Source organism: Dasypus novemcinctus, chromosome 19, assembly GCF_030445035.2.
Source record: "Dasypus novemcinctus isolate mDasNov1 chromosome 19, mDasNov1.1.hap2, whole genome shotgun sequence".
Classification (NCBI taxonomy): domain Eukaryota; kingdom Metazoa; phylum Chordata; class Mammalia; order Cingulata; family Dasypodidae; genus Dasypus; species Dasypus novemcinctus.
The window spans coordinates 31,858,192-31,878,987 of record NC_080691.1 but is presented as its reverse complement, the minus strand read 5'-3'; the positions used below and the strand labels follow the sequence as shown (position 1 = coordinate 31,878,987).

Below are 20,796 nucleotides of genomic sequence, written 5' to 3'. Positions count from 1 at the left end.
TTATTGCACTCTGGACATTTTGACATTTTAATGTGTTATTTCTGAAATTTAGTCACTGACATATCTGTCCCTTTAGTTTGTATCCAGTTAGTGTTATTACAGAGAGTTCCTTGAACACCAGGAAAAGCAGGGGGGAAAAGAAAAAGAAAACAGCTTTCCCAGTCTTTGCAGATTAGTCTGTGCAAGTGCTTTCCTTCAGAGCTTAGTGTGCCTTACAATAAGTTTAAAGAACAGCCTCCTTAGTCTTTTCTGACTTAGATCATATCCTGGGAATACATGTGTGGTCCTAGGAATTCCCCCCTTACATGGATCCAAATGTCCCTTTTCCCCTAGGACACAGTCTCTCCTCCCAGTCCCAGGTGCTGCACCATATGTTCCACAACTGGAAAATGTTTACCCAAGGATGCTGTGATTTCACTGTTCTCCTGCAATAGACTAGCTGCCCTGAGAGCCACCTCTATGTATAGGACCAGGCCTGAGATGGTGAAGCTGAAACAAGTGTCCTGGTTCAGACCCTCAGTCTGCCATCAGAGAGACTGGCAAAGACATACATGCACTGGAGTATGTGCACAAGGGTTACTATGTTTCCTCCAAAACTAGGACTGTGGACCCACTAGGAATGCAGGCCAGCTCTGCATAGAACTAGGGAGTGGGTAGGACAAGGTTTCCTGCAAGTTTTTTTTTTAATTTCTCCCCCCACCATTCCCCCTTTTCCCCCCATTGTCTGCTCTCCATGTGCATTTGCTGTGCATTCTTTTGTGTCTCCTTGTATTCTCATCAGGCGCTCTGGGAACCGATCCCAGGATCCTCTGGAGCAGGAGAAAGGCAATTACTCTCTTGCACCACCTTAGTTCCCCTGTTCTGCTATGTCTTCTTACCTTCTCTCCACCGTGTCTCTTTTTCCTTCATCTTGCTGCATCAGCTCTCTGCACTGGCTGGCACTCCTGCATGGGACAGCTTTCCCGCATGGGACAACATTCCCATGCAGGTGGCCCTCCCATGTGGGGCTGCATTCCTGAGTGGGCCAGGAATCTGCATGGGCCAACTCACCACGCGGGCCAGCTTGCCCTCACCAAGAGGCCCTGGGGATTGAACTCTGGACCTCCTACATTCTACCAGTTTTAAGTTGACTTTTTCTTAATTTGGCACTTACCCTGTTACTGAAACCATTTCACTGTTTTCTGGATTTCTCATGAAGTGGTTCTGCTAGATTTTGCTTGTTGTTTAAATCTTCTGTAGAGGAACAGGATCCTAGAACATCTCATTCTGCCATCTTGCCCCTCGTATTCATCCCCATGAGCCCCTCTTTGAGTGGGACACTCTATTCCTGAGAACACATGCTGGGAAATACTGCAGTGTCGTTCTCACCATTATAATCCTCCTGGTTTCTCTCTTCCCTGAATTAGAGCATTTCTTTTGTCCCCATCTGTCAAAGTCTGATCAGCTACCAGCTTTCCCATCTGCAGCACAGCAGACACCAAGAATAGTACAATTACCCAGGGAACCAGAGAGACATGGACTTCTTTTTGCATTAGATAAGCCCAGGCTAGCCACTGTTGAGTGCATCAGCTAAAAGAAATGATTTACAAAGGACACCAGAACAAAAGAATTGTTAGTATCCACACACCCACACATGCACACACACATAAACCCCTATAAATGTTATTGGGCTTCATTCATCAAGATGCCTTTGAACAGATCTCATAAACATAAAAAAATGTTTATGATGGTGAACAAGGCACTTTAATATCTCTTGAATAATTTGTGTTGTCAGTAGTGTCCACTGCAGTATTTTCTCATTTTTTGTCCTCTCTTGCTGCTGCTGGCCGCTCTGAAAGAAATGAGCTTCCCAACTGTATTAATAGCTTTTTCATCTTCCTGCCACTGCTCCCTCTAAATGGCTTGCCTTTATCTATTCATGAAATAAATAACTGCTGCCTTTCATGTCTCCCAAACTCTCCTCATGCCTGGCAAGATTAGAGAAGTCAAATCTCTCCAAGGGGCTCTTCAAATTCCTGCATTGTAGGAATCTTGGTAAGGCTGGCTGGGTGTGGAGTCAGTGGGAATTAGGCAAGTCTGGACATCTTTTTGTCACAGGGGAATTTCCACAGAGATCTTCAGTTTGCAGGTGTGTTGAGTGAAGGCTTCACTGGGTTCATAATCCTCTCTGTCAATTACCTGTGTGTTCCATAGCCATTTCTCTCCATTGGAAGCCACATATTATGGCAGTTAAACAGTACAGGCCCAGAGCCAAGCAACCATGGGCTCAAATTCCAGCGCTGCCAATTACTAACTGTGTGACCTCAGGCAACAAGTTGCTTACTTGCTCAGAGCCTCTCTTTCCTCCTTTGTAAAAGAGGGGTGATAATTATACATAATTCATAAGGGAGTTGTAAGCATGAAATAAGTTAATATGATAAAGAGCCTAAAACAATGTTGGGCACATGATGAGCACCATGTAAGTACTTGGTAAGTACTTTTTGAATGAAGAGTTTTCTTTTTCATTCTTCTTTTTGAGAATGAATGTAAAGACCTGACACATAGTAAGCATTCCATACATGGCAGCCATCATCATTACTATTACTATTCCTTTTTACCTTATATTTTAACATGTGGTAAGACACTTGACCTATATTAGCTGTATTTCATCTGATTGTTATTTAGTAATAATCATTAATATTATTATTAACCCCACTTCGCATTTGAGAAATCCAGTCCAGGAATGTTCGGTAGGTTTTCTTCATGTTCACAGGTGGCTGCAGTGGGAGTTTAATCCAGTTTGATCCGCTGCCAATTTTGTATTCAATCCATCTAGATGGTCAGCACCAGGATGGCAGAGCCTTGTCTGAGTATAAGATGCAACTTTAATAAAACTGAAAAAATAATGACTAACTTGCATTAGTTCCTACCAGGCCCTTCTTAGGCATTTTATATGCATTGTGTCATTTAATCCTCACCATACCTCAATGAGTAGGTAACATTTTATTCTCATTTTACAGGTGAGGAAACTAAGGCTCAGGAAATTGATGTAACATGTCCAAAATCACTAAATTGGGAAGTGGTATAGCCAGGATATGAACCTGACTCCCAAATCTATGAAACTTCCACCCTCATTTACTTGCTGTGTGACCTTTGGCAAGACATGCTCTAAGCCTTCATTTCCAGTTAGTGAAGAATTGGAATCTCATTTTGTTTTCCCTTTAGACTTGATTAGCATCTTAAGTCAATCCAATTGGGCTGGTATTTGAGCCTGTCTGCTGGGATAAAACAGCATCTTAGGCTCAAAAAGGATGTAAAAGATCATCCAGTCAATCTTGGCAAAAAGTTTGTACCTCCCAATCCAATTCTGAAAAACCAAAGGCAATGGGAGCCTGGAGCCCTCCACTGAAAAAGGTTTTTAAGATGACATCTGGTCTGAAGAGGCGATTGTGCCATGATCTACTAGTGCTGTCTGGTGTGGATGAAGATGTGGAGAGCAGAGCCCTCTGTGATGCAAAAGTAACTTTTGCTAGACTTAAATGGATATAGAAAATATCCACTTATTTTCTCTGATCAAGATAGAAAGCAATTTACTTGAAACCAGTTACTGACTTAGATAATGTAAACAGGAAATTAGGAATCATTCTTTCCTTCTTTGGACATTAGCTAGTACTTGGCCTTTATCCATTATCGCAAGTATCTTTGACAATACGGCAAAGAAACAAAAAAATTTTTTTTCAATAACTTTTGAGATGAATATAGCAGGAAACCAAAGAGACAATTCCCTAGTTAGCAAGGAATCTGGTTTTCTTGAGAATCACTTAATGAATGGCCAGCCAAGAAAGGCAGATAAGAGAGTGTTGTCCAAACTGCTGACCTACACATTTCACACTCAGGGACCCTTGCATTTCAACAAGTTCTGAGAACATCATGAGTTACAACACGGCATAACAAAGAGACCATAAAACAAGATGCCAGCTGGAGAAAGCAGACTCCTTCCTACCTGGAGAAGAAGGATTTACACAGGAACTTGCCAAAAATAATTTCCACATGTGGAAGGATAAACTGCATCAGTCAACTTCAATTATCACAGATGGCAGCAGCCTGGGACACTGCTAAAGCAAATGGAAGAAATCCAACAATTGTTCCTTTTCAGCCTGGAGTTCTCTGCAAAGGCTTGGGAGTTTCAGACAGACCTATTCCAAACCCTGTCTCACCCTCTTCCTGCTGTGTGAACTTGGGCAAGTCATTCTACCTCTCTGAGCCTCAAATTCCTTATCTATAAAGTGGAGGTCATACCATATCTTGTTCCTAGCACTTATTGTGAGGATTAAATGAAATCATGAAGAGATAGTGCCCAGCAGAAGGCCTGCAATATGGTGAGTCCACTATCAGCAGGAGCTCTGTTTCTCACTGGTGATGAGGGAAGCATATTTGCCTTCCTGAATGAGGGTTACGCAGACTAATAAGGAAACAAGTCAGCAGGCTCCATATCAAATGCTAGAGTTGTAGTGGTGAAAGCTGCTAGATAAGAAACCAAGTCCCTACTCTGCACTCACTTGCTATTCAGCCATGGGAATTTTACTCACTTCTCTGAGCCTCAGTTGGCCCATTTGTCTCATGGGTGGACAGCACAAGATATAAGAACAAAGACAGAGGATTCAGGCCCAGCGCTGCCATTTTCTGTATGTGTGACTAACCCTTGGTTTCCTGGTCTATTAAATGAGAATGATAATAACACTACCAGGCTCCCACTGGAAATTAAATAAATACAATTTACTTTGTGTGCTGAGCTGAGAGTTGCCTGAATATCAGCTACCATCACAAGACTCTGCTTCCCTCAAACATCCCATTCTCCTCTCTTCTCCAAAGGCAACCAAGATTATTCAGAAGCTTCAAAAATGTAAATGTCTCCTTCTCCAGTGCTCTGTAGGAAAAATTCTAAGAAAAAGCAAAGCTCCTATATCAGCATTAATTAAACTGCCAGCTTGTAACACTCCCATTATTCAACCGATAAATCTAATTCCTATCTGTTCAGTAGGAATCCCCGGGTCACATAAACACAGGCTGGAGTTTTATGGAACCTTAAAGGACTCCTGATAGTTCCTGGAGTCTTTTTTGGTCCCCACCCATCTTGCAGTATTGAGAAGGTCTGCTGTGCAAGTTAATGGGGGAAATAACTTTCCTCGGCACTTTCCCCATCTGTCTTAATTTTTTAAATTATACTTTTATTAAACCCTTAAGGAAAATGGACTTGTTGGATTCTCATTAAACAGGGAACTACGCACTGCATAAAAGAGGAATGATTTTTTTAAAACTACCTTCACAATTTGCCTTAATGAATTCTCCCTCTGCTACTGTATTACTGTGAGTGTGCAAATAAATAGAACATGTTGTGAGTAGGAGGTGGAAAAATGGATATTTAAATGGCTGATAATATTTCTTGTGGCTTCCAGTTGGGGTCTTTCTTCCTAGGAACTCAAAACCCTTGGATCCTTATGGTACAGTCTTTTTCCCCTGGAGAATGACTTAATGTCAGGGTGGAACGTGAACTCACCCTGGGAATCAAACATGGAGGAAGGACTGGTCTCACACAGCAGTCTCAGAGCAATTCTGGGATCTGCTCTCTAAGAGAATATGTGATATTTCTTGAGCATCTACTCTGGCCAGGCACCTGCTAGGTGCTCTTCCTAATCAATGGTTCTCAGCTGCAGCAAATTAGAATATAGTTCCCAATTCCGCCTCTTCCCTCAACAGAACTATACTGATATATTCTTTGCCATGGGACTTTGCAGTGCTTCTCATACAGATGCAGCCTACTTCCCATCTCATTGGTTTTGGAACTGGTCATGTGACTTGCTATGATCACTGGTCACTGGAATGTGGGAGGAGGTGATAGTGTAACAGTTCCAATCTGAGCTTCAAGAGGTGTCACATATTGGCAAATGCCCTCTTGCACTTCTGCCTTCACCATAACAAGGGCATGCTCCACAAAGCTAGTGGTTCCAGAATAAGATACATGGAACAGACCCACAAGCTAAAAACAAGTTCAATTAGGATCAGTAAAACCCTAGCCCATCTACAGGCACAGGAGTGAGAAGAAGAAATGTTTGCTATTTATTTTGGGAGTTATTCGTTTCACAGCATTATTGCAGCAGGAACTGACTACTACATCAACCATGCATCACAATCACCTGGGGATCTTTTAAAATTTTGATGCTTAGGCCCATCCCAGAGATTCTGATTCAGATGTCAGCCAGGGTTGAGAAACACCAATCTACATTATCACATTACCACATCTCTATAATCCTATATGGTCAGCCTTAACGACTGCACTTTACAGATGAGGAAACTGGGTCTAGGGGACAAAGAATACCTGTCTGGAGGCTTTCCAGCTAGAAAGTGGCAAAGCTGGGATTCAAGGCAAGATCTGTGTAACTCAAGAGTCTCAAAGTAGTTGGGAAGCTTGCTAAAAAAATGTGCACTCCTGGGCCCCACTAAGCCTACTAAATCAATTCTCTAGGGAATGGAACAATAAACCTGTCTTGTTAACTGGCTTCTGTGGTGAGCATAATTCTACAATGGCCCCCAAGATCCCCAGCCCCTGATGTATACACCCTACATAGTCCACTCATTTAGAGTCTGGATGGAACAAGTGAATAGATGACTATTCACCCTGGTGATTTGGTTATATTTATATGGCAAAGGTAAAAGAATTTTGCAGATATAATTAAGATGCCTAATCAAGTGTCTTTAAGGTAATCTAAGAGTAGATGTTCCTGGGTCGGCCTGACCTAACCAGGTGGTCTTATAATAAAGGGCCTAGAAGTCACAGACAGAAGAACTTGGCTTTCAAAAAACACTGTAATGCTATGAAGAGGTACACAAGGCATAGAACAGCAAGTGGCTGCTAGATGTTGAGGGCCTTAGTTCTACAACTTCAAGTAAGTGAATACTTCTAATAACCAGGAGGTTGGAAGAAGAACCCAAGCCTCATGTGAGACTCATTTCTAGCAGACTCCCACTCCTTGATTTCAGTCTAGTGAGACCCAAAGCACAGGGCCCAGCTAACCTGTGCCCAGACTCCTGCACTCCTGCCCCCTTGGAAATGGTGAGTTAATAAATTAATGTTGTTTTAAGCTAACTTTGTGGTAATTTGTGGTAGAAATGTGGTAGAAACTAACATGGCTTTCCATGCAATTTTCCTTGGGCCCTACTTGAGAGAAACTGGAACTCCGTTCCTCTAAGCCTGTGTGGAGCTGGGAGCCAATGAAATTAACCAGATCAAAACTAAACCAGGCCTCAAAAAATTATTATTGAGATAGGCTTAGGGTTGTGTTGTTATTGTTGTCCTGGCTTAGATTGAGGTTAATTGAGAAATGAATTGCTGATTACTAGGTATATTCAAATAGCAACATCCCTGCTAAGGCTTAGACCAGTGCTGAAACTGTTTATGGTAAAGGCCAGCTCTGTTTTTCTTTCCAATACATCCTAGGTGGATTTGTGGTCCTAGTGAGCATGATTAATGCTAGCTCACACCACAAGCAGCTCTCTACTGAGTTGCAGCAACTCCTGAACTGCTCTATACCCGGTTCAACAAAACGGGCATCCTCACTGTATACTTGGATGCTGTGCAGTATTGAATTGCTATAAAAGGTTCTAACTGCTAGCTCTCAGGTTTTGACTTATCTTGTCCTGGACAGGTAACAGTCACAGACTGGAACAGCTCAGCAGACTACATTTTGAGGGGCACTGGCTTAGAGTCAGGCAGTGGCCTCACCCCTCACAGCTGCAGTCCTCGGGAGGAGCCTGCAAATGATGCCGAGACCCTGCACATCCCCAAATCATCCACATCATGTTTCTTTTCATTCTCAGCTTCCCCAAAGTCAATAGTCATACAGCTGTACTTCCTTCATCAAGAAAAGGCTTCTGGTTGTTAGAGATTTGGCATCCAGTGTGGGACCCCACAGGAGACTAGGGACCAGAGCAGATTTACCATGAAGTTCATGAGGCATGTTTCAGGCCCCCTCACTTGAACACATCCCTCCTAAAACATTCCTCCCATTTTGGGGAGGTCCCCTTAAATTTTATAAACTTCGGTGCCTCCCAAATCCAAATCTACCCCCTATAGAAGACTTGGGCATTAGAACCGCTAGATGAACCTGCACACATCCTGCAGCTCTGAAGTTAGGTATATCTTATCTACACTCTCTCTGCCTTCCCAGGGTATTTAGAGGTGTAACCAGAGAACACTCGAGTGGAACCTCAGCAATGCCACCCACTCATTGAACTTGGATGAACAGCTGCCCTTCTCAGGGCCTCGGTTTCTTCATCTGTACAATGGAAGCAAAAACAGAATCCTTATAAGTTTAGTGAGGACATGAGCAAATGGATGCCGTACAGACCTTGATGTTCAACACAGAGGTTGTGTATAGTGACTCAGCACTTAGCCTCTGAAGGCAGAATATACCGGGCAACCGGGTTCACTCTGAGGTGCTGGGTGACCACACAAGCCACCCAATGGTATAGATCCAATTGTGTCCCCCAAAAAGACATGTTCAAGCCCTAACCCCAGGTCTTCTGCATGTGATCCTATTTGAAAACAGGAACTCTGCTGAGGCCAATCTGAATTACATTGGGCCCTGATCCAATATGACCAGTATCCTTAAAGGGAGAGGAAATTTGGACACAGACAGACAAAGAGGGGAGACAGCCACGTGATAGAGGCTGAGTATGTTATGGATTATCAGAAAACCACTACCAGAACCCTACAGAATTCAGAGGAAGTACGGCCTTGACAACACTTTGATTTGGACTTTCAGCCTCCGTAACTTTGAGATGATAAATTTCTGTTGTTTTAAGCCGTCTTTTTTACGGAAGCCCTAGGAAACCAAGACACCTGACATCCCTGAGGCCTCACTTCCTCAGATGAGAAATAAGTCTAATATAGTAACTCCACTTTGGGTCACTCTGAGGATTAAAAGATGATGCATGAAAACAAGTCACAGACACCCTGAGGCAGGGTGAGTACTCACAAATAGCAACAATCACTACTTTACAAACACAAAGTGTGTCGGGAAGATATCTGAGTGCTCTGGTAGGGTTAAAGGATCCAGGAGCCTGGACCCAGGGCTCAAAGCCACCCCCTTGGGCTCATTGGTGCAGACGGAGCCCACCACCCACAAAGCCAGCCCACCACAGGCCACCAAGCCTGCTTCTGTCGGCACAGGCCTGCAGATGCGTGCACTCACTGGTTCTCAATTCTCTCCTGATCGCCCACTAATATCTCTCTGGGGGCTGATTGATGATGACAGGAGACAATCTATAGCTGTGTGACAGAATGTTTACTACCAGCCCTCTAGGAAATGATTACTTCGTGGTAATTTTGAACCTCCAGACTATGACGCAGTGTCTCATATATTAAACCACAGCAAGCAGTGTATAAAAGTGTTACAAGGAGACCTTGTATTTCACGGGGTAGTGGGGCAGGAGCAGGCAATGCCAAATGGGGTTTGGGAAAGATAAGCACAGAAGATCCAAGTTCTTCACATACAGCCTCATGCAAGGAACAGGAATAAGCTTCAAGGCTACACAGCCACGGACAATGCTGTTTATATTCTTGGACCGCTCCAGGGTCCACCCTATGGAAGAGGTCTAGAGAAGAGGTCTCAGACAGTAACTCACACTGCCACCCCTGGGCACAGGGCACAAACTCTAGACCTGCCACAGCTGGATGGATTTCTCTCTGCCTCTCCCTGTAAACGTACCAAAAAATGGATTCCTTGAAGCATCTCCTTCTTCAAAAACCTTTCTTTAGAATGAAAGTGTCCTGAAGGATAGGAATGGGATTAAAAGGGCCAATGGGATAAAACAGAGAACAGAAATAGACTCACACATATATGACCCCTGGCTTATGAAAATGTCACATTGTGCGCACAGGGAAAAGAATGGTCTTCTTAAAAATAAGAGTTGGACAGACTGGATATCCACATGGAAAAAAGATTCTTCACCCCTACTTCCCTACTTCATACCATATAAAAATCACCTCTAAATGCAAAAGATAAAACAATTCTATGAAAACATAGAAGAATATCTTCACTCCCTTGGGGGGAGGCAGAGCTTCCTTAGCCAGGTCACAAAATGCTAACTAAAGGGAAATATTGATAAATAGGACTACAGAAACAACTGATAGTAGTAATCAAAAGATACCTAAGGGAATGAAAAGACAGCAAGTAGAATGGGAATTCATTTTATCTGAAATGCATCAAGAACTCCTATAACTTAGTAAGTACAAGACAGACAACCCAAAAGGAAAATTAGCAAAACACAAGAACAGGCAGTTCACAAAAGATAGTATCCAACTGGCCAATAAGTAAGTGGAAAGGTCTGCAGACATCATTAAAACTATAACTACAAAACTCAGTCCTAACTTAATGGACTAAAACTAAAAGGACAGAAAACATGAAGCATTAGAGCAACTATAACTCTTATATATTGCTGCTGACAAGGTAAACTAGGTATAAACACATTATAAAATGGTTTCACAGCATCTATTAAAGCCAAATTATATATTTATATTTATATATATGTATATACTCTATGACCCAGCAATTCTACTCCTTGGTATATGCACCAAAGAATGCATACATGTGCTAAAAAAAAGTACAAAAACATTTATAGTAGGGCTATTTAAAATACCTAAAAACTGGAAACAACCTAGGTGTCCATCAAGAGTTGAACAGACAAATAAATTATGGTATATTCATGCATCAGAACACTGTATTTTGACGAGAGTGGAAGAACTATAACCGCATGCAACAACATGGATGAATCTCATAAACAAATGTTGAGTGAAAGAAGCCAGATGCACAAGAAGGCATGCCGTTTAATTCCATTTATATAACGTGAAAATTTTAGCAAAACTAAGCTATGCTCTAGAAGTTGGGATAGTGTACTTTTGGGGGAAAGTGACTGGAAGGGGCTTGATGGGTTCTTCTGGGAGCTGGTACTGTTCTGTTTCTTGCTTTAGGTGCTGGTTACAGGAATATATTCAGTCAGGTAAGTTTTAACAAGCTGTACACTTATGATTTGTGTACTGTTCTACTGCTACAGCATTAACCTTCAGTAAAAAGTTTGCTAAGAAAAAATTCAAGTCTTCCAGGACTAGAATACGTGCCTGCAAAGGTGAAAGGCAGAGTGAGTTTCTGGCCTTTCCTTTGAGGGGTGTGATTCTTAATAAGGGAAATTCCCCCCAGCTTGAAAGGACATTATAGTGATGCTGACTTGCCAAAATGCATGACAAATGTCCACCAGGAGGGACGAAGGTGAGAAGAAGAGCTACGTTATTAAGTATCAAGCCCTGTGTAAATACCTGTGTGCACATCTCTTCATTCGAGCCTCAGCCTGGATCATGAGGTAGGCCCCGAACAATCCCATTTTACTGAAGACACTGAGGCACAGAGAGGGCCCTGCCCAAATGCATAAGGCCAGAGAGTGGCTGGGCCAGAACACACAGCAGGTCTCAATGACTCAAAGTCCGTGTTTCCACCCTCCTGGAAGAGCCCGCAGCACCTGGCAGCTGCTGGCTGGCTGGGAACAGCTGTCCCTCCAGGGCTCTCTGTCCTAGTGACATCCCCGCAGAGGCTCCACTTCTCAAGCCTGCCTTTATATTAGCATGACCTACTCCGCAATAAGGAAAACATTTATGGTGTTAACAAGGCAAACTGTTCATTAAAGGAGCAGTACCTTTGGGGGATTTTAATTTAGGGTAGGCACCAGCTGGGATAAAGAAGACATGTAAACCATTGGAATTGTGCTGTTTCTACACCCTACTACAATGTGGAATTTAATTAAGATGCCTTCTAGTTATGACTTCCAAACACCTGGGAATGAACGAGGCCTTGGCTGTCTGGGAAGGTCTCTGGGTCTGCACTGAGGGTGCTGACCAAAGAAAGAAGGGGAGGATATGTAAGGCAAAGAGGTGGATGGTGAGGCGTTATGCTGCCCTGGTTCAAATTCCAGCCCCACTGCTTGCCACCTGTAATGAGTTATTTAGCCTGATGGAGCTTGTTCCTTTAAATGTAAAATAAGGATGATGTGCCCAGATAGTAACTTTTTGGGATTATTAAATTATAATGACTATAAATATGTATGCATATACATACATTGTACATAAATAAATATATATATACCTTACATAAATACATACATATGCATAGACACATCCATATACTGTGGTAAATTGAATTATGTACACCAGAAGAAAAAAAACCACAATCTCATCCATTGTAAACAGGACCTTTTGGAGATGTTCTTTTTAGTTCAGGTGTGGTTCACCTGAATCAGGATGGGCCTTAATCCTATTTTTGGATGCCTTATAAAGAGGAAGCTCCAGAGAGGAACCAGAAAGAGGAAGTGGAAGTCAGCTGGAACCCAAAAGAGAAAGGAGAGGACACTGCCCTGTGACAGGAAAGCCAAGGAACCCCAAAGAGTGCCAGCCAGCAGGAGCACTACCAACCCAGGATAGAAACGAGCCTCCTCTGGAACCACGAGACAATACATGTCTGTTGTTTAAGCCAACCCATTGTGTGGTATTCGTCACAGCAGCCATGATGTTAAGATGTGTGCACAATGTACCACACTAACATAAGATATTAAAAGGGAAAATGTGGGAGTGGGGTGGGGTATATGGAAATCCCGTATACTTTCAATATAACTTTTCTGTAATCTAAAACTTCTCTAAAAATTATGTTTATTATATGAGAAAAAGATATGTGTGCACATACACACACACATATATCACTCAGTACAGCCACAGGCACATAATAGGTGCTTAATGGTCGTTATCAGTTATTAGTATTCTGCTCATGGCTCACTGTCCTGGTTTCAGCTTTGAGAAGCAGACCCAGATGTTATAAACGCCTTCACCTCAGTTCAGAGAAATTACCAGGTTGCTCAAGGTCACTCAGCTTAGCAAGAGCCAAGGTGAGGCTGGATCCCAACTTTATCTCCCTCAAACCCTTCCTTTTCCCTGCACGATATTCCAGACATGAGCTGGACTCAGCTCTCCCAGCACTGTACAGTCGCCGGGATCAGAGTAGCTTATTCTGAGGGGGAGCTGGGCACAGAGCACGAGGCCTGTGGAGACAAAGCCCACCACCTGCACACATCTGCTCCCCTGCCTCACAGGGGTTGCCACTCACAACTCTTCTTGGCCAATGATGAGAGAGTTGGTGTGTTTCACAGCATCAGGGGAGCCAGGAAAGGTTGAGGGTGGAGAGAAGTGGCAGAGGGAAAAGATTTAGGAAGTGGAATTCCCCCACAATATGGCAGCTGAGGGGCGGTGGAAGAGAGGAGCTGAGGAGGAGGGATGCTGGTGCGCAGGATGGGGCTTAGTCTTGTGGGAGCGGTGGACTGTGGGACCATTCACTGAGAGCAGGCATGTGGGGGAAGGAGATGAGTTTCACTTTGGACCCCCACCCACCTCCAGCACCTGAGCCAAGCTCGCTCTCCTTGCTGAGAACTAAGCACCAAAATATACTCTACACTGGGGTGCAGTGGGGCAAAAACTTGGGCACAAACTACAAATCATATTCAAGAAGGCTTCAAGATACTATTCCCTTTATTTTATTGGCCATCTTACTGCATACAAAGACCCTTCCTAGGCCTAAGCAGACATAGGATAAACACACCATGGGGTCTGCCCTCTGGAAACTTACAATCCTGTGGGAGAGACAAACACACTTGGCAAAGACTTCCATAAACCTCACAAAGAACAGGGTTCCAAACCTGCTCCTCAGTTTAACTGCTGGCTTATTTTTTTTAATTAATTAATTAATTTGTTTATTACATTCATAAAATATGAGGTCCCCATACACCCCCCACTCCCCTCCCCCCACTCTTCCCCCCATAGCAACAATCTCTTCCATCATCATGAGACATTCATTGCATTTGGTGACTACATTCTATACATTACTTAACCCCTTTGAGCCGTAGTTTCCTCATCTGTAAAATGAGGGTGAAAACAATAGTACCTAACTCATGGGCTGGTGTGAGGATTAAATAATATTAAATAATAACTGGCATTGATTGCACCTCAATAATTCCAGCACTATGTACTTAGCACATAGTAGAGGTTCAATAAATATTTGTTGAAGGATTAATTGAGCACTTACTATGTGCTAGAAGCTGTGGAAATTGCTGCTCCACAAATGATATGATTGTTACTAGTTTCATATTATTGCTATTTTATTATTTAATCTTCTCAGCAACTTCATGAGATGGGCACAATTGTCATCCCCTTTTATCAAGTGAGAAACTTGAGGCCCAAGGACTTCAGGTTCATGACCCAAGGTCACAGTGCTGGGAAATGACATAGAAAGATCCAAACCCAAGCAGGCTAAGCTCTTAGCCAAGAGTATTAAATTAGTTGAAATATGGGCAAGTGGGTGTTGCTCAGTGGTTTGAGCACCTGCTTCCCATGTATGAGGTCCTGGGATCAATCCCTAGTGCTTTCTTAAAAATATATTTTTAAAAAACAACTTTGTGACCTTACCATTTGGAGAGCGGATGTAGCTCAGTGGTTGAGTGCCTGCTTCTCATGGACAAGGTCCTGGGCCCAATCTCCAGTACCTTGTAAAAAATAATAAAAAATTAAAAAAATAAAAAGGATTTCTGTAGGAACATCCTTATTAAAAAAGCGAGTTGAGATATATATATCACAGATCCCAGTTCAGGGTACCCAGTGTGTGCTCCTTCCATCTCAGAAGCCTCTAAGAACCAGGCTTGGGCAGCAGGAAGCCCCCAGAGGGTTTTGGTCAGGACTTGACATTACCACACGTACACTTTAAAGAGAGAATTCTGGCTCCCATGCAGGGACAGGACTAGAGTGAGGCAAGTGAGGTATTTGCCAAAGGCAAAAAATTTAAGGGATGTGAAAAAACTCAGTAATCAAGATAAAGGTGGGGTCAGTATTACCGGGTTTTCCTCTTGCCTCAGCGAGACATTACTAATCCTATCCTGTCTTTACTTATCATTTTGATATTTTGTTCATTATAGTTTTTTGCATAATTTTAAAAATATTGCATTAAAATATTATTTTTCTTGATTGCTGCATTTTTTGGTACCCTTTAATTTTGAACCCAAACCCTCACCTTAATTGAAGCCCTACTTCCACAACTTGTTTATTCACATTTACGTCAAGCAAAAATTGCCCCAAGGCCCTGTTTCTCCATCTCTGAAATGGGAATCATGGCACCTACCTCTCAGAGTTGCTATGAGTGCTAGATGAGATTCTGCAGGTACAAGCCTTGCTAAGTGAATGAGGATGTGTGTAAACGTGTAGGAAGTCATCTGTACTCGTGAAGCAAGGTCATCCCAGCAATCCGCTCAGCAGAGCTGGGAAGCATTTAGTTTCCTTGTCACACTGTTCCCCATTCTATTTCCTCCTCTGCTACCTTCTAACCTGTCCACCTCCTTTGCCCCTAAAAACAACCTCACAGCATGGCTATTCCCAAAGAACGCAAGCCAGAAATATCCCCAAGAATTCACGGCGGAACACGACCTTGTTCTTTGGGAAAAGTCCATGAACCTAACTGTTGAAAACAAACACGGCTCCTTCCCCTATTGTCAGGAAACTGTACACTATGTTTTGAGGCCTTCAGGAAAGGGTTGAAATATTCTTCTTCTCCTGGGAAATGAAACTCCACCTCATACACTGCAGTTGGGACTGTTTCAAACCCCACATTGAGGGCATCTGCTATTCTGATTGTATAAGCACGAGTCAGCTACATACACTGGGACTTCTGAATATATTTACAAGGAAATCAGCATAATGCACAGTTAATATTCAGAACGTGATTAATCCAAAAGCCCCATTCCATATTCCAATTACATCCACTGCTCCCCCACATGGGCTGACTTTTGCTTAAATGCATATGGAGTCAATTGGAGCACCGATTTATGGCTGCTGCCGAAAGCCTGGCGCTCCAATGGCAATAAGTTATATTCCTATTATGTGGTGGGCAATAAAAAAATCTGATATTTATTCTGCTGGATTTTAAGAAACTCTTGGAAAGAGTCTTGGCTGCTGGAACACTGCATTATATTTCACAAACAAATGACATCACTGCAGTTTGGCTGTTTATAGGAACTGCTGCCACCTTAGAAACTCAGTCTCTGCATACCTGAGGAGGTCAACCAGCATCCCCATCATGTGTGCGAGTTTACCACCACCATGGAGAGGTGCCTGGTTCTGTGCACCTGGAAGACGCCCAGGTCATGCAGACAGCTGAGCAAGACCCTCGGACCTCTCTGAGACATCTCTTCTCCGTCTGTACTACAATGGTGACCTCAAAGGTTTGTCACAAGGATTAAATGAAATAAAGAGCATGAAATTGCCTAGGCCAGTGCCTGGCACCTAGTAAGCACTGAATACATGATTTTAAAAGCAGCAGCAATGGAATTTACAAATGAATAAAAAGATCAAAAAGTTTTTTTTCCAGTTCATGAAGGCACTTATCAGAACAGTGTGTTCTCAAAGTGTAGCACTGGGGGTAGAGGGGATGGTTTTTAGATGGTACGTGGATAAGGATTTTCATTTTAAAAGTTATATACTAATTTTAATGTGATTTCATGAATATTACTGCTTAGGATAAGGCTAAAGAGAGTTGACTATTAGAACAGATCTTAAAAGATAATGAGGTATAACAAAGATCTGGCAAGAATCTTGAAGGTGATGTCGTCATAACTGCATTTTGGGGAATACTGGTCTAAAAGTAGAAAAACGGTGGCTTTAAAAAAATCTTGAGGTTAGCAAAAGCCTTTCGAAACATGACAAAAATAATTCCAGGACCATGAAGGGCAAGATAGAGTCCTGTGGGTATCCCAGAGATATTCAGAATTCCCCTGATGGCCTCCAGTGCCCCACTCCTGCCTGGCCCCTGGCTGAAGGAAAGCACAACTGAGAATAAGGCTGTGAAGACAGCATCATCACAGGGATAAACCAGAATGTTCTCAGATTTTTAAAGCAAATAATTGGTCAATTTTGGTATTTTGAAATAGTTCACAAATTATTTCCTCACATCCTGGAGAACTCAGGGCCACCCAGCAGGGCACAGTGTGATGGCTGAGAACTTTGTCTCCAGAACCATACCATGTGGGTGAATCAAATCCACCCTCATCCAGACCCTGAACCCAGACTAAAAACAGAGAGAGCTGGATACAGCTCCTTCAGCTAGTATGTTAACTGCCAGGAAGCAGCAATGCCTTTGTCATCTGCTATCCTAATTACAGAGTTTTCTGCTCACTGGAAGATAAAGCATTTCAAGCTGGAAACTAGAAGGAAAGACAAGCTTCTGAGGTTGGAAGTATGGAGTTTGGTTGGTTGGGGGTGCATCTATTTTTGCACAAACTGTCCGGAGTTCTCTCATGCACATAGAAAGACAAGAAGCTCTTTTCAATATGGCAAATGCTAAGGAATTGAAGGCATTTCAGATCACCAATGACAGGGGGTTCTCAACCAGAAGCCGTGACTGAGATTCAGAAAGTCTGAGGACCCCATGAAACAACAGCCAAACCAGTACGTGAGTGTGCATGTGCATGTGTGTGCCTGTGTGCCTTTGTGAATGTGTGTGCTTGTGCACATGTGCATGCATGTGTCCCTGTGTATGTGCACATCCATGTATGTAAGAATTTCTCTGGGAGACATTCAATGGCTTTCATGAGATTGTCAAAAGGGTTGGCTGGAGTTTTTTCAGCTGTTTGGTAACTTACTCTTGTAGAATATGGAGGAAAAGGGAAACGAGAGGAGGATAAGTAGTGCCTCAGTTAAGAGTGAAGAAGGCAGTTTGGAGGGAAGCTTGGATAGAGGGGTTTGGGGGTGGCTGTGGTATGTGAGAGAATCAGTGACAAGGGACAAAGGAGAGCTAAGGAATATTTCTGTGGACTATGAGTCCCCTTCCTCGTATGAGGAGTGAATGTGAGTTATTTCACAATGATTCCTGGGACTGTTAAGACTGCATTCTTTTGATCACAACAGCTGTCTGGACTGGCTGTGTGAACCACTGCATTTCACAGATACTTCTCTCCAGGTCTCATCTCTTCCACCAGGTGCTGTGCTCTAGAAGACAGGAACTGGCTAATTCAACATCACATGCCCATCCACCACTGAGCTTCCAAAGCTGACCCTCAGTGAATACTAGCCAAAGAAATGACTGTGCCTATCTTCAGCAGTGACTGGTCAGAAGAGCTTGGGCTTTGCATCCAAACAGACCTGGATTCAATTTGTATCTCTACCACATAGAAAAATGTCTCCTTGGGCAAGTTACTCAACCATTCTCATCCTCCATTTCCTCATTTGAAAAATGGGGGTGAACTTTCCTATTTTATTTCACTGATTAAATGAGTGAAGAGTGGATTTAATGTACTTAACACTAGAAAGTATGCAGCCAATAGTAGTTATTGCTCTAAAAACTCACTCATTTGAAATGTTTAAAAGCCATTTAAGGGGAGCAGATGTGGCTCAAGCAGTTGAGCACCCAACTCTCACATGGGAGGTCCCAGTTTTAGTTCCCAGTACCTCCTGCGAAGACAAACAATGAGCAAAAACAATGAGCAGAAAACCAGCAAAACAAACAAGCAGGGAGTGGATGTGGCTCAAGCAGTTAAGCACCACCTCCCACATGGAAGGTCCCGGGTTCAGTTCTGGTGTCTCCTAAAGAAAACAAAACACAAACAGACAACAAGCAAACAAGCAAAAAACAACAAGCAGACAATGACCAAAAAACAATGAGCAAAGAGATCAGAGAGCCATCTATCTTGGGAGAGGGGAAATCATTTCAGTCAGCAATACAAATCTGAAAATGCCATTAACGTCAATAAAATATTATTTCATATTTGCAGAAAGTTTTCTATTGGGGGTTGTTTTTGATGATACAGTTCTTGCCTTCATGGAACTCACGGAGAAGAAGGCAGGAGTAGACACTTTGGTTAAGTAGTTGCAAGCTCAATGGGTGCTACTAAGAGGAAGAACTGGGGGCCATGAGTGTTTAACAGAGAGCACTCCCCTGGACTTGTTCAGAGAAATCTTCCCAGATATAAAGATGTTGAATAAAAATGCCTAAAACTGAGTTGGGGAGTTAGTTAGAGAAAGAGGGGCTGAAATAGTATTCCCGATGAAAGTCAAGAAAGAGCTTAGTGAGTTAAAAAAAACTGGAAAGAAAACTACTGTGGCTGCAGGAGAATGAAACAAGACACCCATCAGACTGCCCTGGCCCAGGGCTGCTGGAGTGCTCCTTCCTGTTCTTATGATGACTCTTGAGTCTCTCACCCATTCTCCCCATGCCAATCAGAGTCACTGAAAAGTGTAACCTGGACCTGCTTCCCCTTTTTATGGCTCCCTGTTACCACTAGGATAAAGTTCAAGTTCCTTTTCTTATCCTAAATTGCCCTACTGACCCTTGCCGACCTCTCCAAATCACTCCGTCCAAGACCCCGCTCTTTCACCACACACACTGCGCTTCAGCTTCAATTGCATCCTTTCTCCTCCTCTGCTCGGCCATACTTATCCCTGCCTCAGGGCCTTTGCACTTGCTCTTTCGTGGACCAGGAATGCTCCTTTTACAATTCTTGGCCTGTCTGCCTCTTTCTCAACTTTTAGGTCTCAGCCTTGCTGTAAACTTCTCAGACAGGTCTAGCCTGACTGCTCTATGTCAATCCCTGCTGTTCTCTGTCACATCACCCTATACTTCCTTCACATTCCTTACTATTTTCTATGATTATTTTCTTCATTGGTTTTCTTATTTATTTTATGCCCAGATGAGAATATAAGTTCCATAAGAGCAGGAACTTCACTTAATTTACCACCCAGTGCTTAAAACAGTTTGGAATTATAAATTCTCAAAACAACCTAAAGAATGAGGGAATTAAATGTATGAAAGCAAATGAGTATTGAGCAATCTGAGATTTGCTACAGCTGAGGTTCTAATAACCTCACAGGGCATCTGTATCCAGTGGCAGTGACTCAGGTAAGTGTGCACTGCCCCATGCCTTTCCCTGCATTGCCTTTCCCAATGGAAGTAGCTCACTCCTACCTTCATACAGTCTACTCTGGGGCTCACCCTTGATATGACTGCCCTCAACAAGCATTAAATGTGGAACTATGAGTGCTGAACCCTAGAAGTATACATCCAACATATGAATAAAATCATAGGTTCCAGGGGCAGTCTGTCCTGGGTTCAAGTCCCAACTCTGCCATTTAATGACCATGTGAGCTTGGGCAAGTCTTGTCCCCCTCTCTGATCTTCAGTTTCTTCATCATGAAGATGGGTATAATAGTAGTCCCTGCTCCATGAAGTGGTAGGTGGGGAAAGATGAGAGGATATATTTAGAGTACCCAGCAGAGACAGACAAGGTTAAGGGGCAAGACAGTGAGTCAGAGCGTACAAAAGTAACCTTGGACTAGATTGGGAATGTGGGACCACTTAACTCAGGTTTACACACACAAACAAAGGGCAAAATGAGAATCAGTCCTGTCCCTCAAGGGCAGACAACTCACACAAGTGAAAAATTTATCAATATTCATCACTGCATCAGCTCTGGACTTGTAAGAATTTTTGCCCTGCACTAGTGCATAGCACAGAGCAACAGAAAGCAGGAAATGAGATTTATTTCCTGATCCAAATGTTGGTCACTTTAACATGTCTCCAAGAAGTCACAAAGGAAAACTGAATGATAGAAGAGAGACAAGGAAGAAATTGCCCAATGTTTTTAGGTAGTTGATTCCATGATGGTCCTTGTGTGTAAATGCGTAGACGTGAA

At 42.9% G+C, this 20,796-nt stretch overlaps 1 protein-coding gene across 1 annotated transcript in view; it reads right to left on the bottom strand.

Annotated features, from left to right (window-relative positions):
* The window catches only part of WSCD2 (WSC domain containing 2), a 348,664-nt gene that overhangs the window by 312,092 nt on the left and 15,776 nt on the right, over positions 1-20,796 (bottom strand). The window contains exon 3 of the mRNA XM_071209824.1: positions 14,534-14,610. The gene's annotated coding sequence lies outside the window, so the exon portion shown is untranslated. The remainder of the gene's footprint in view (positions 1-14,533; positions 14,611-20,796) is intronic.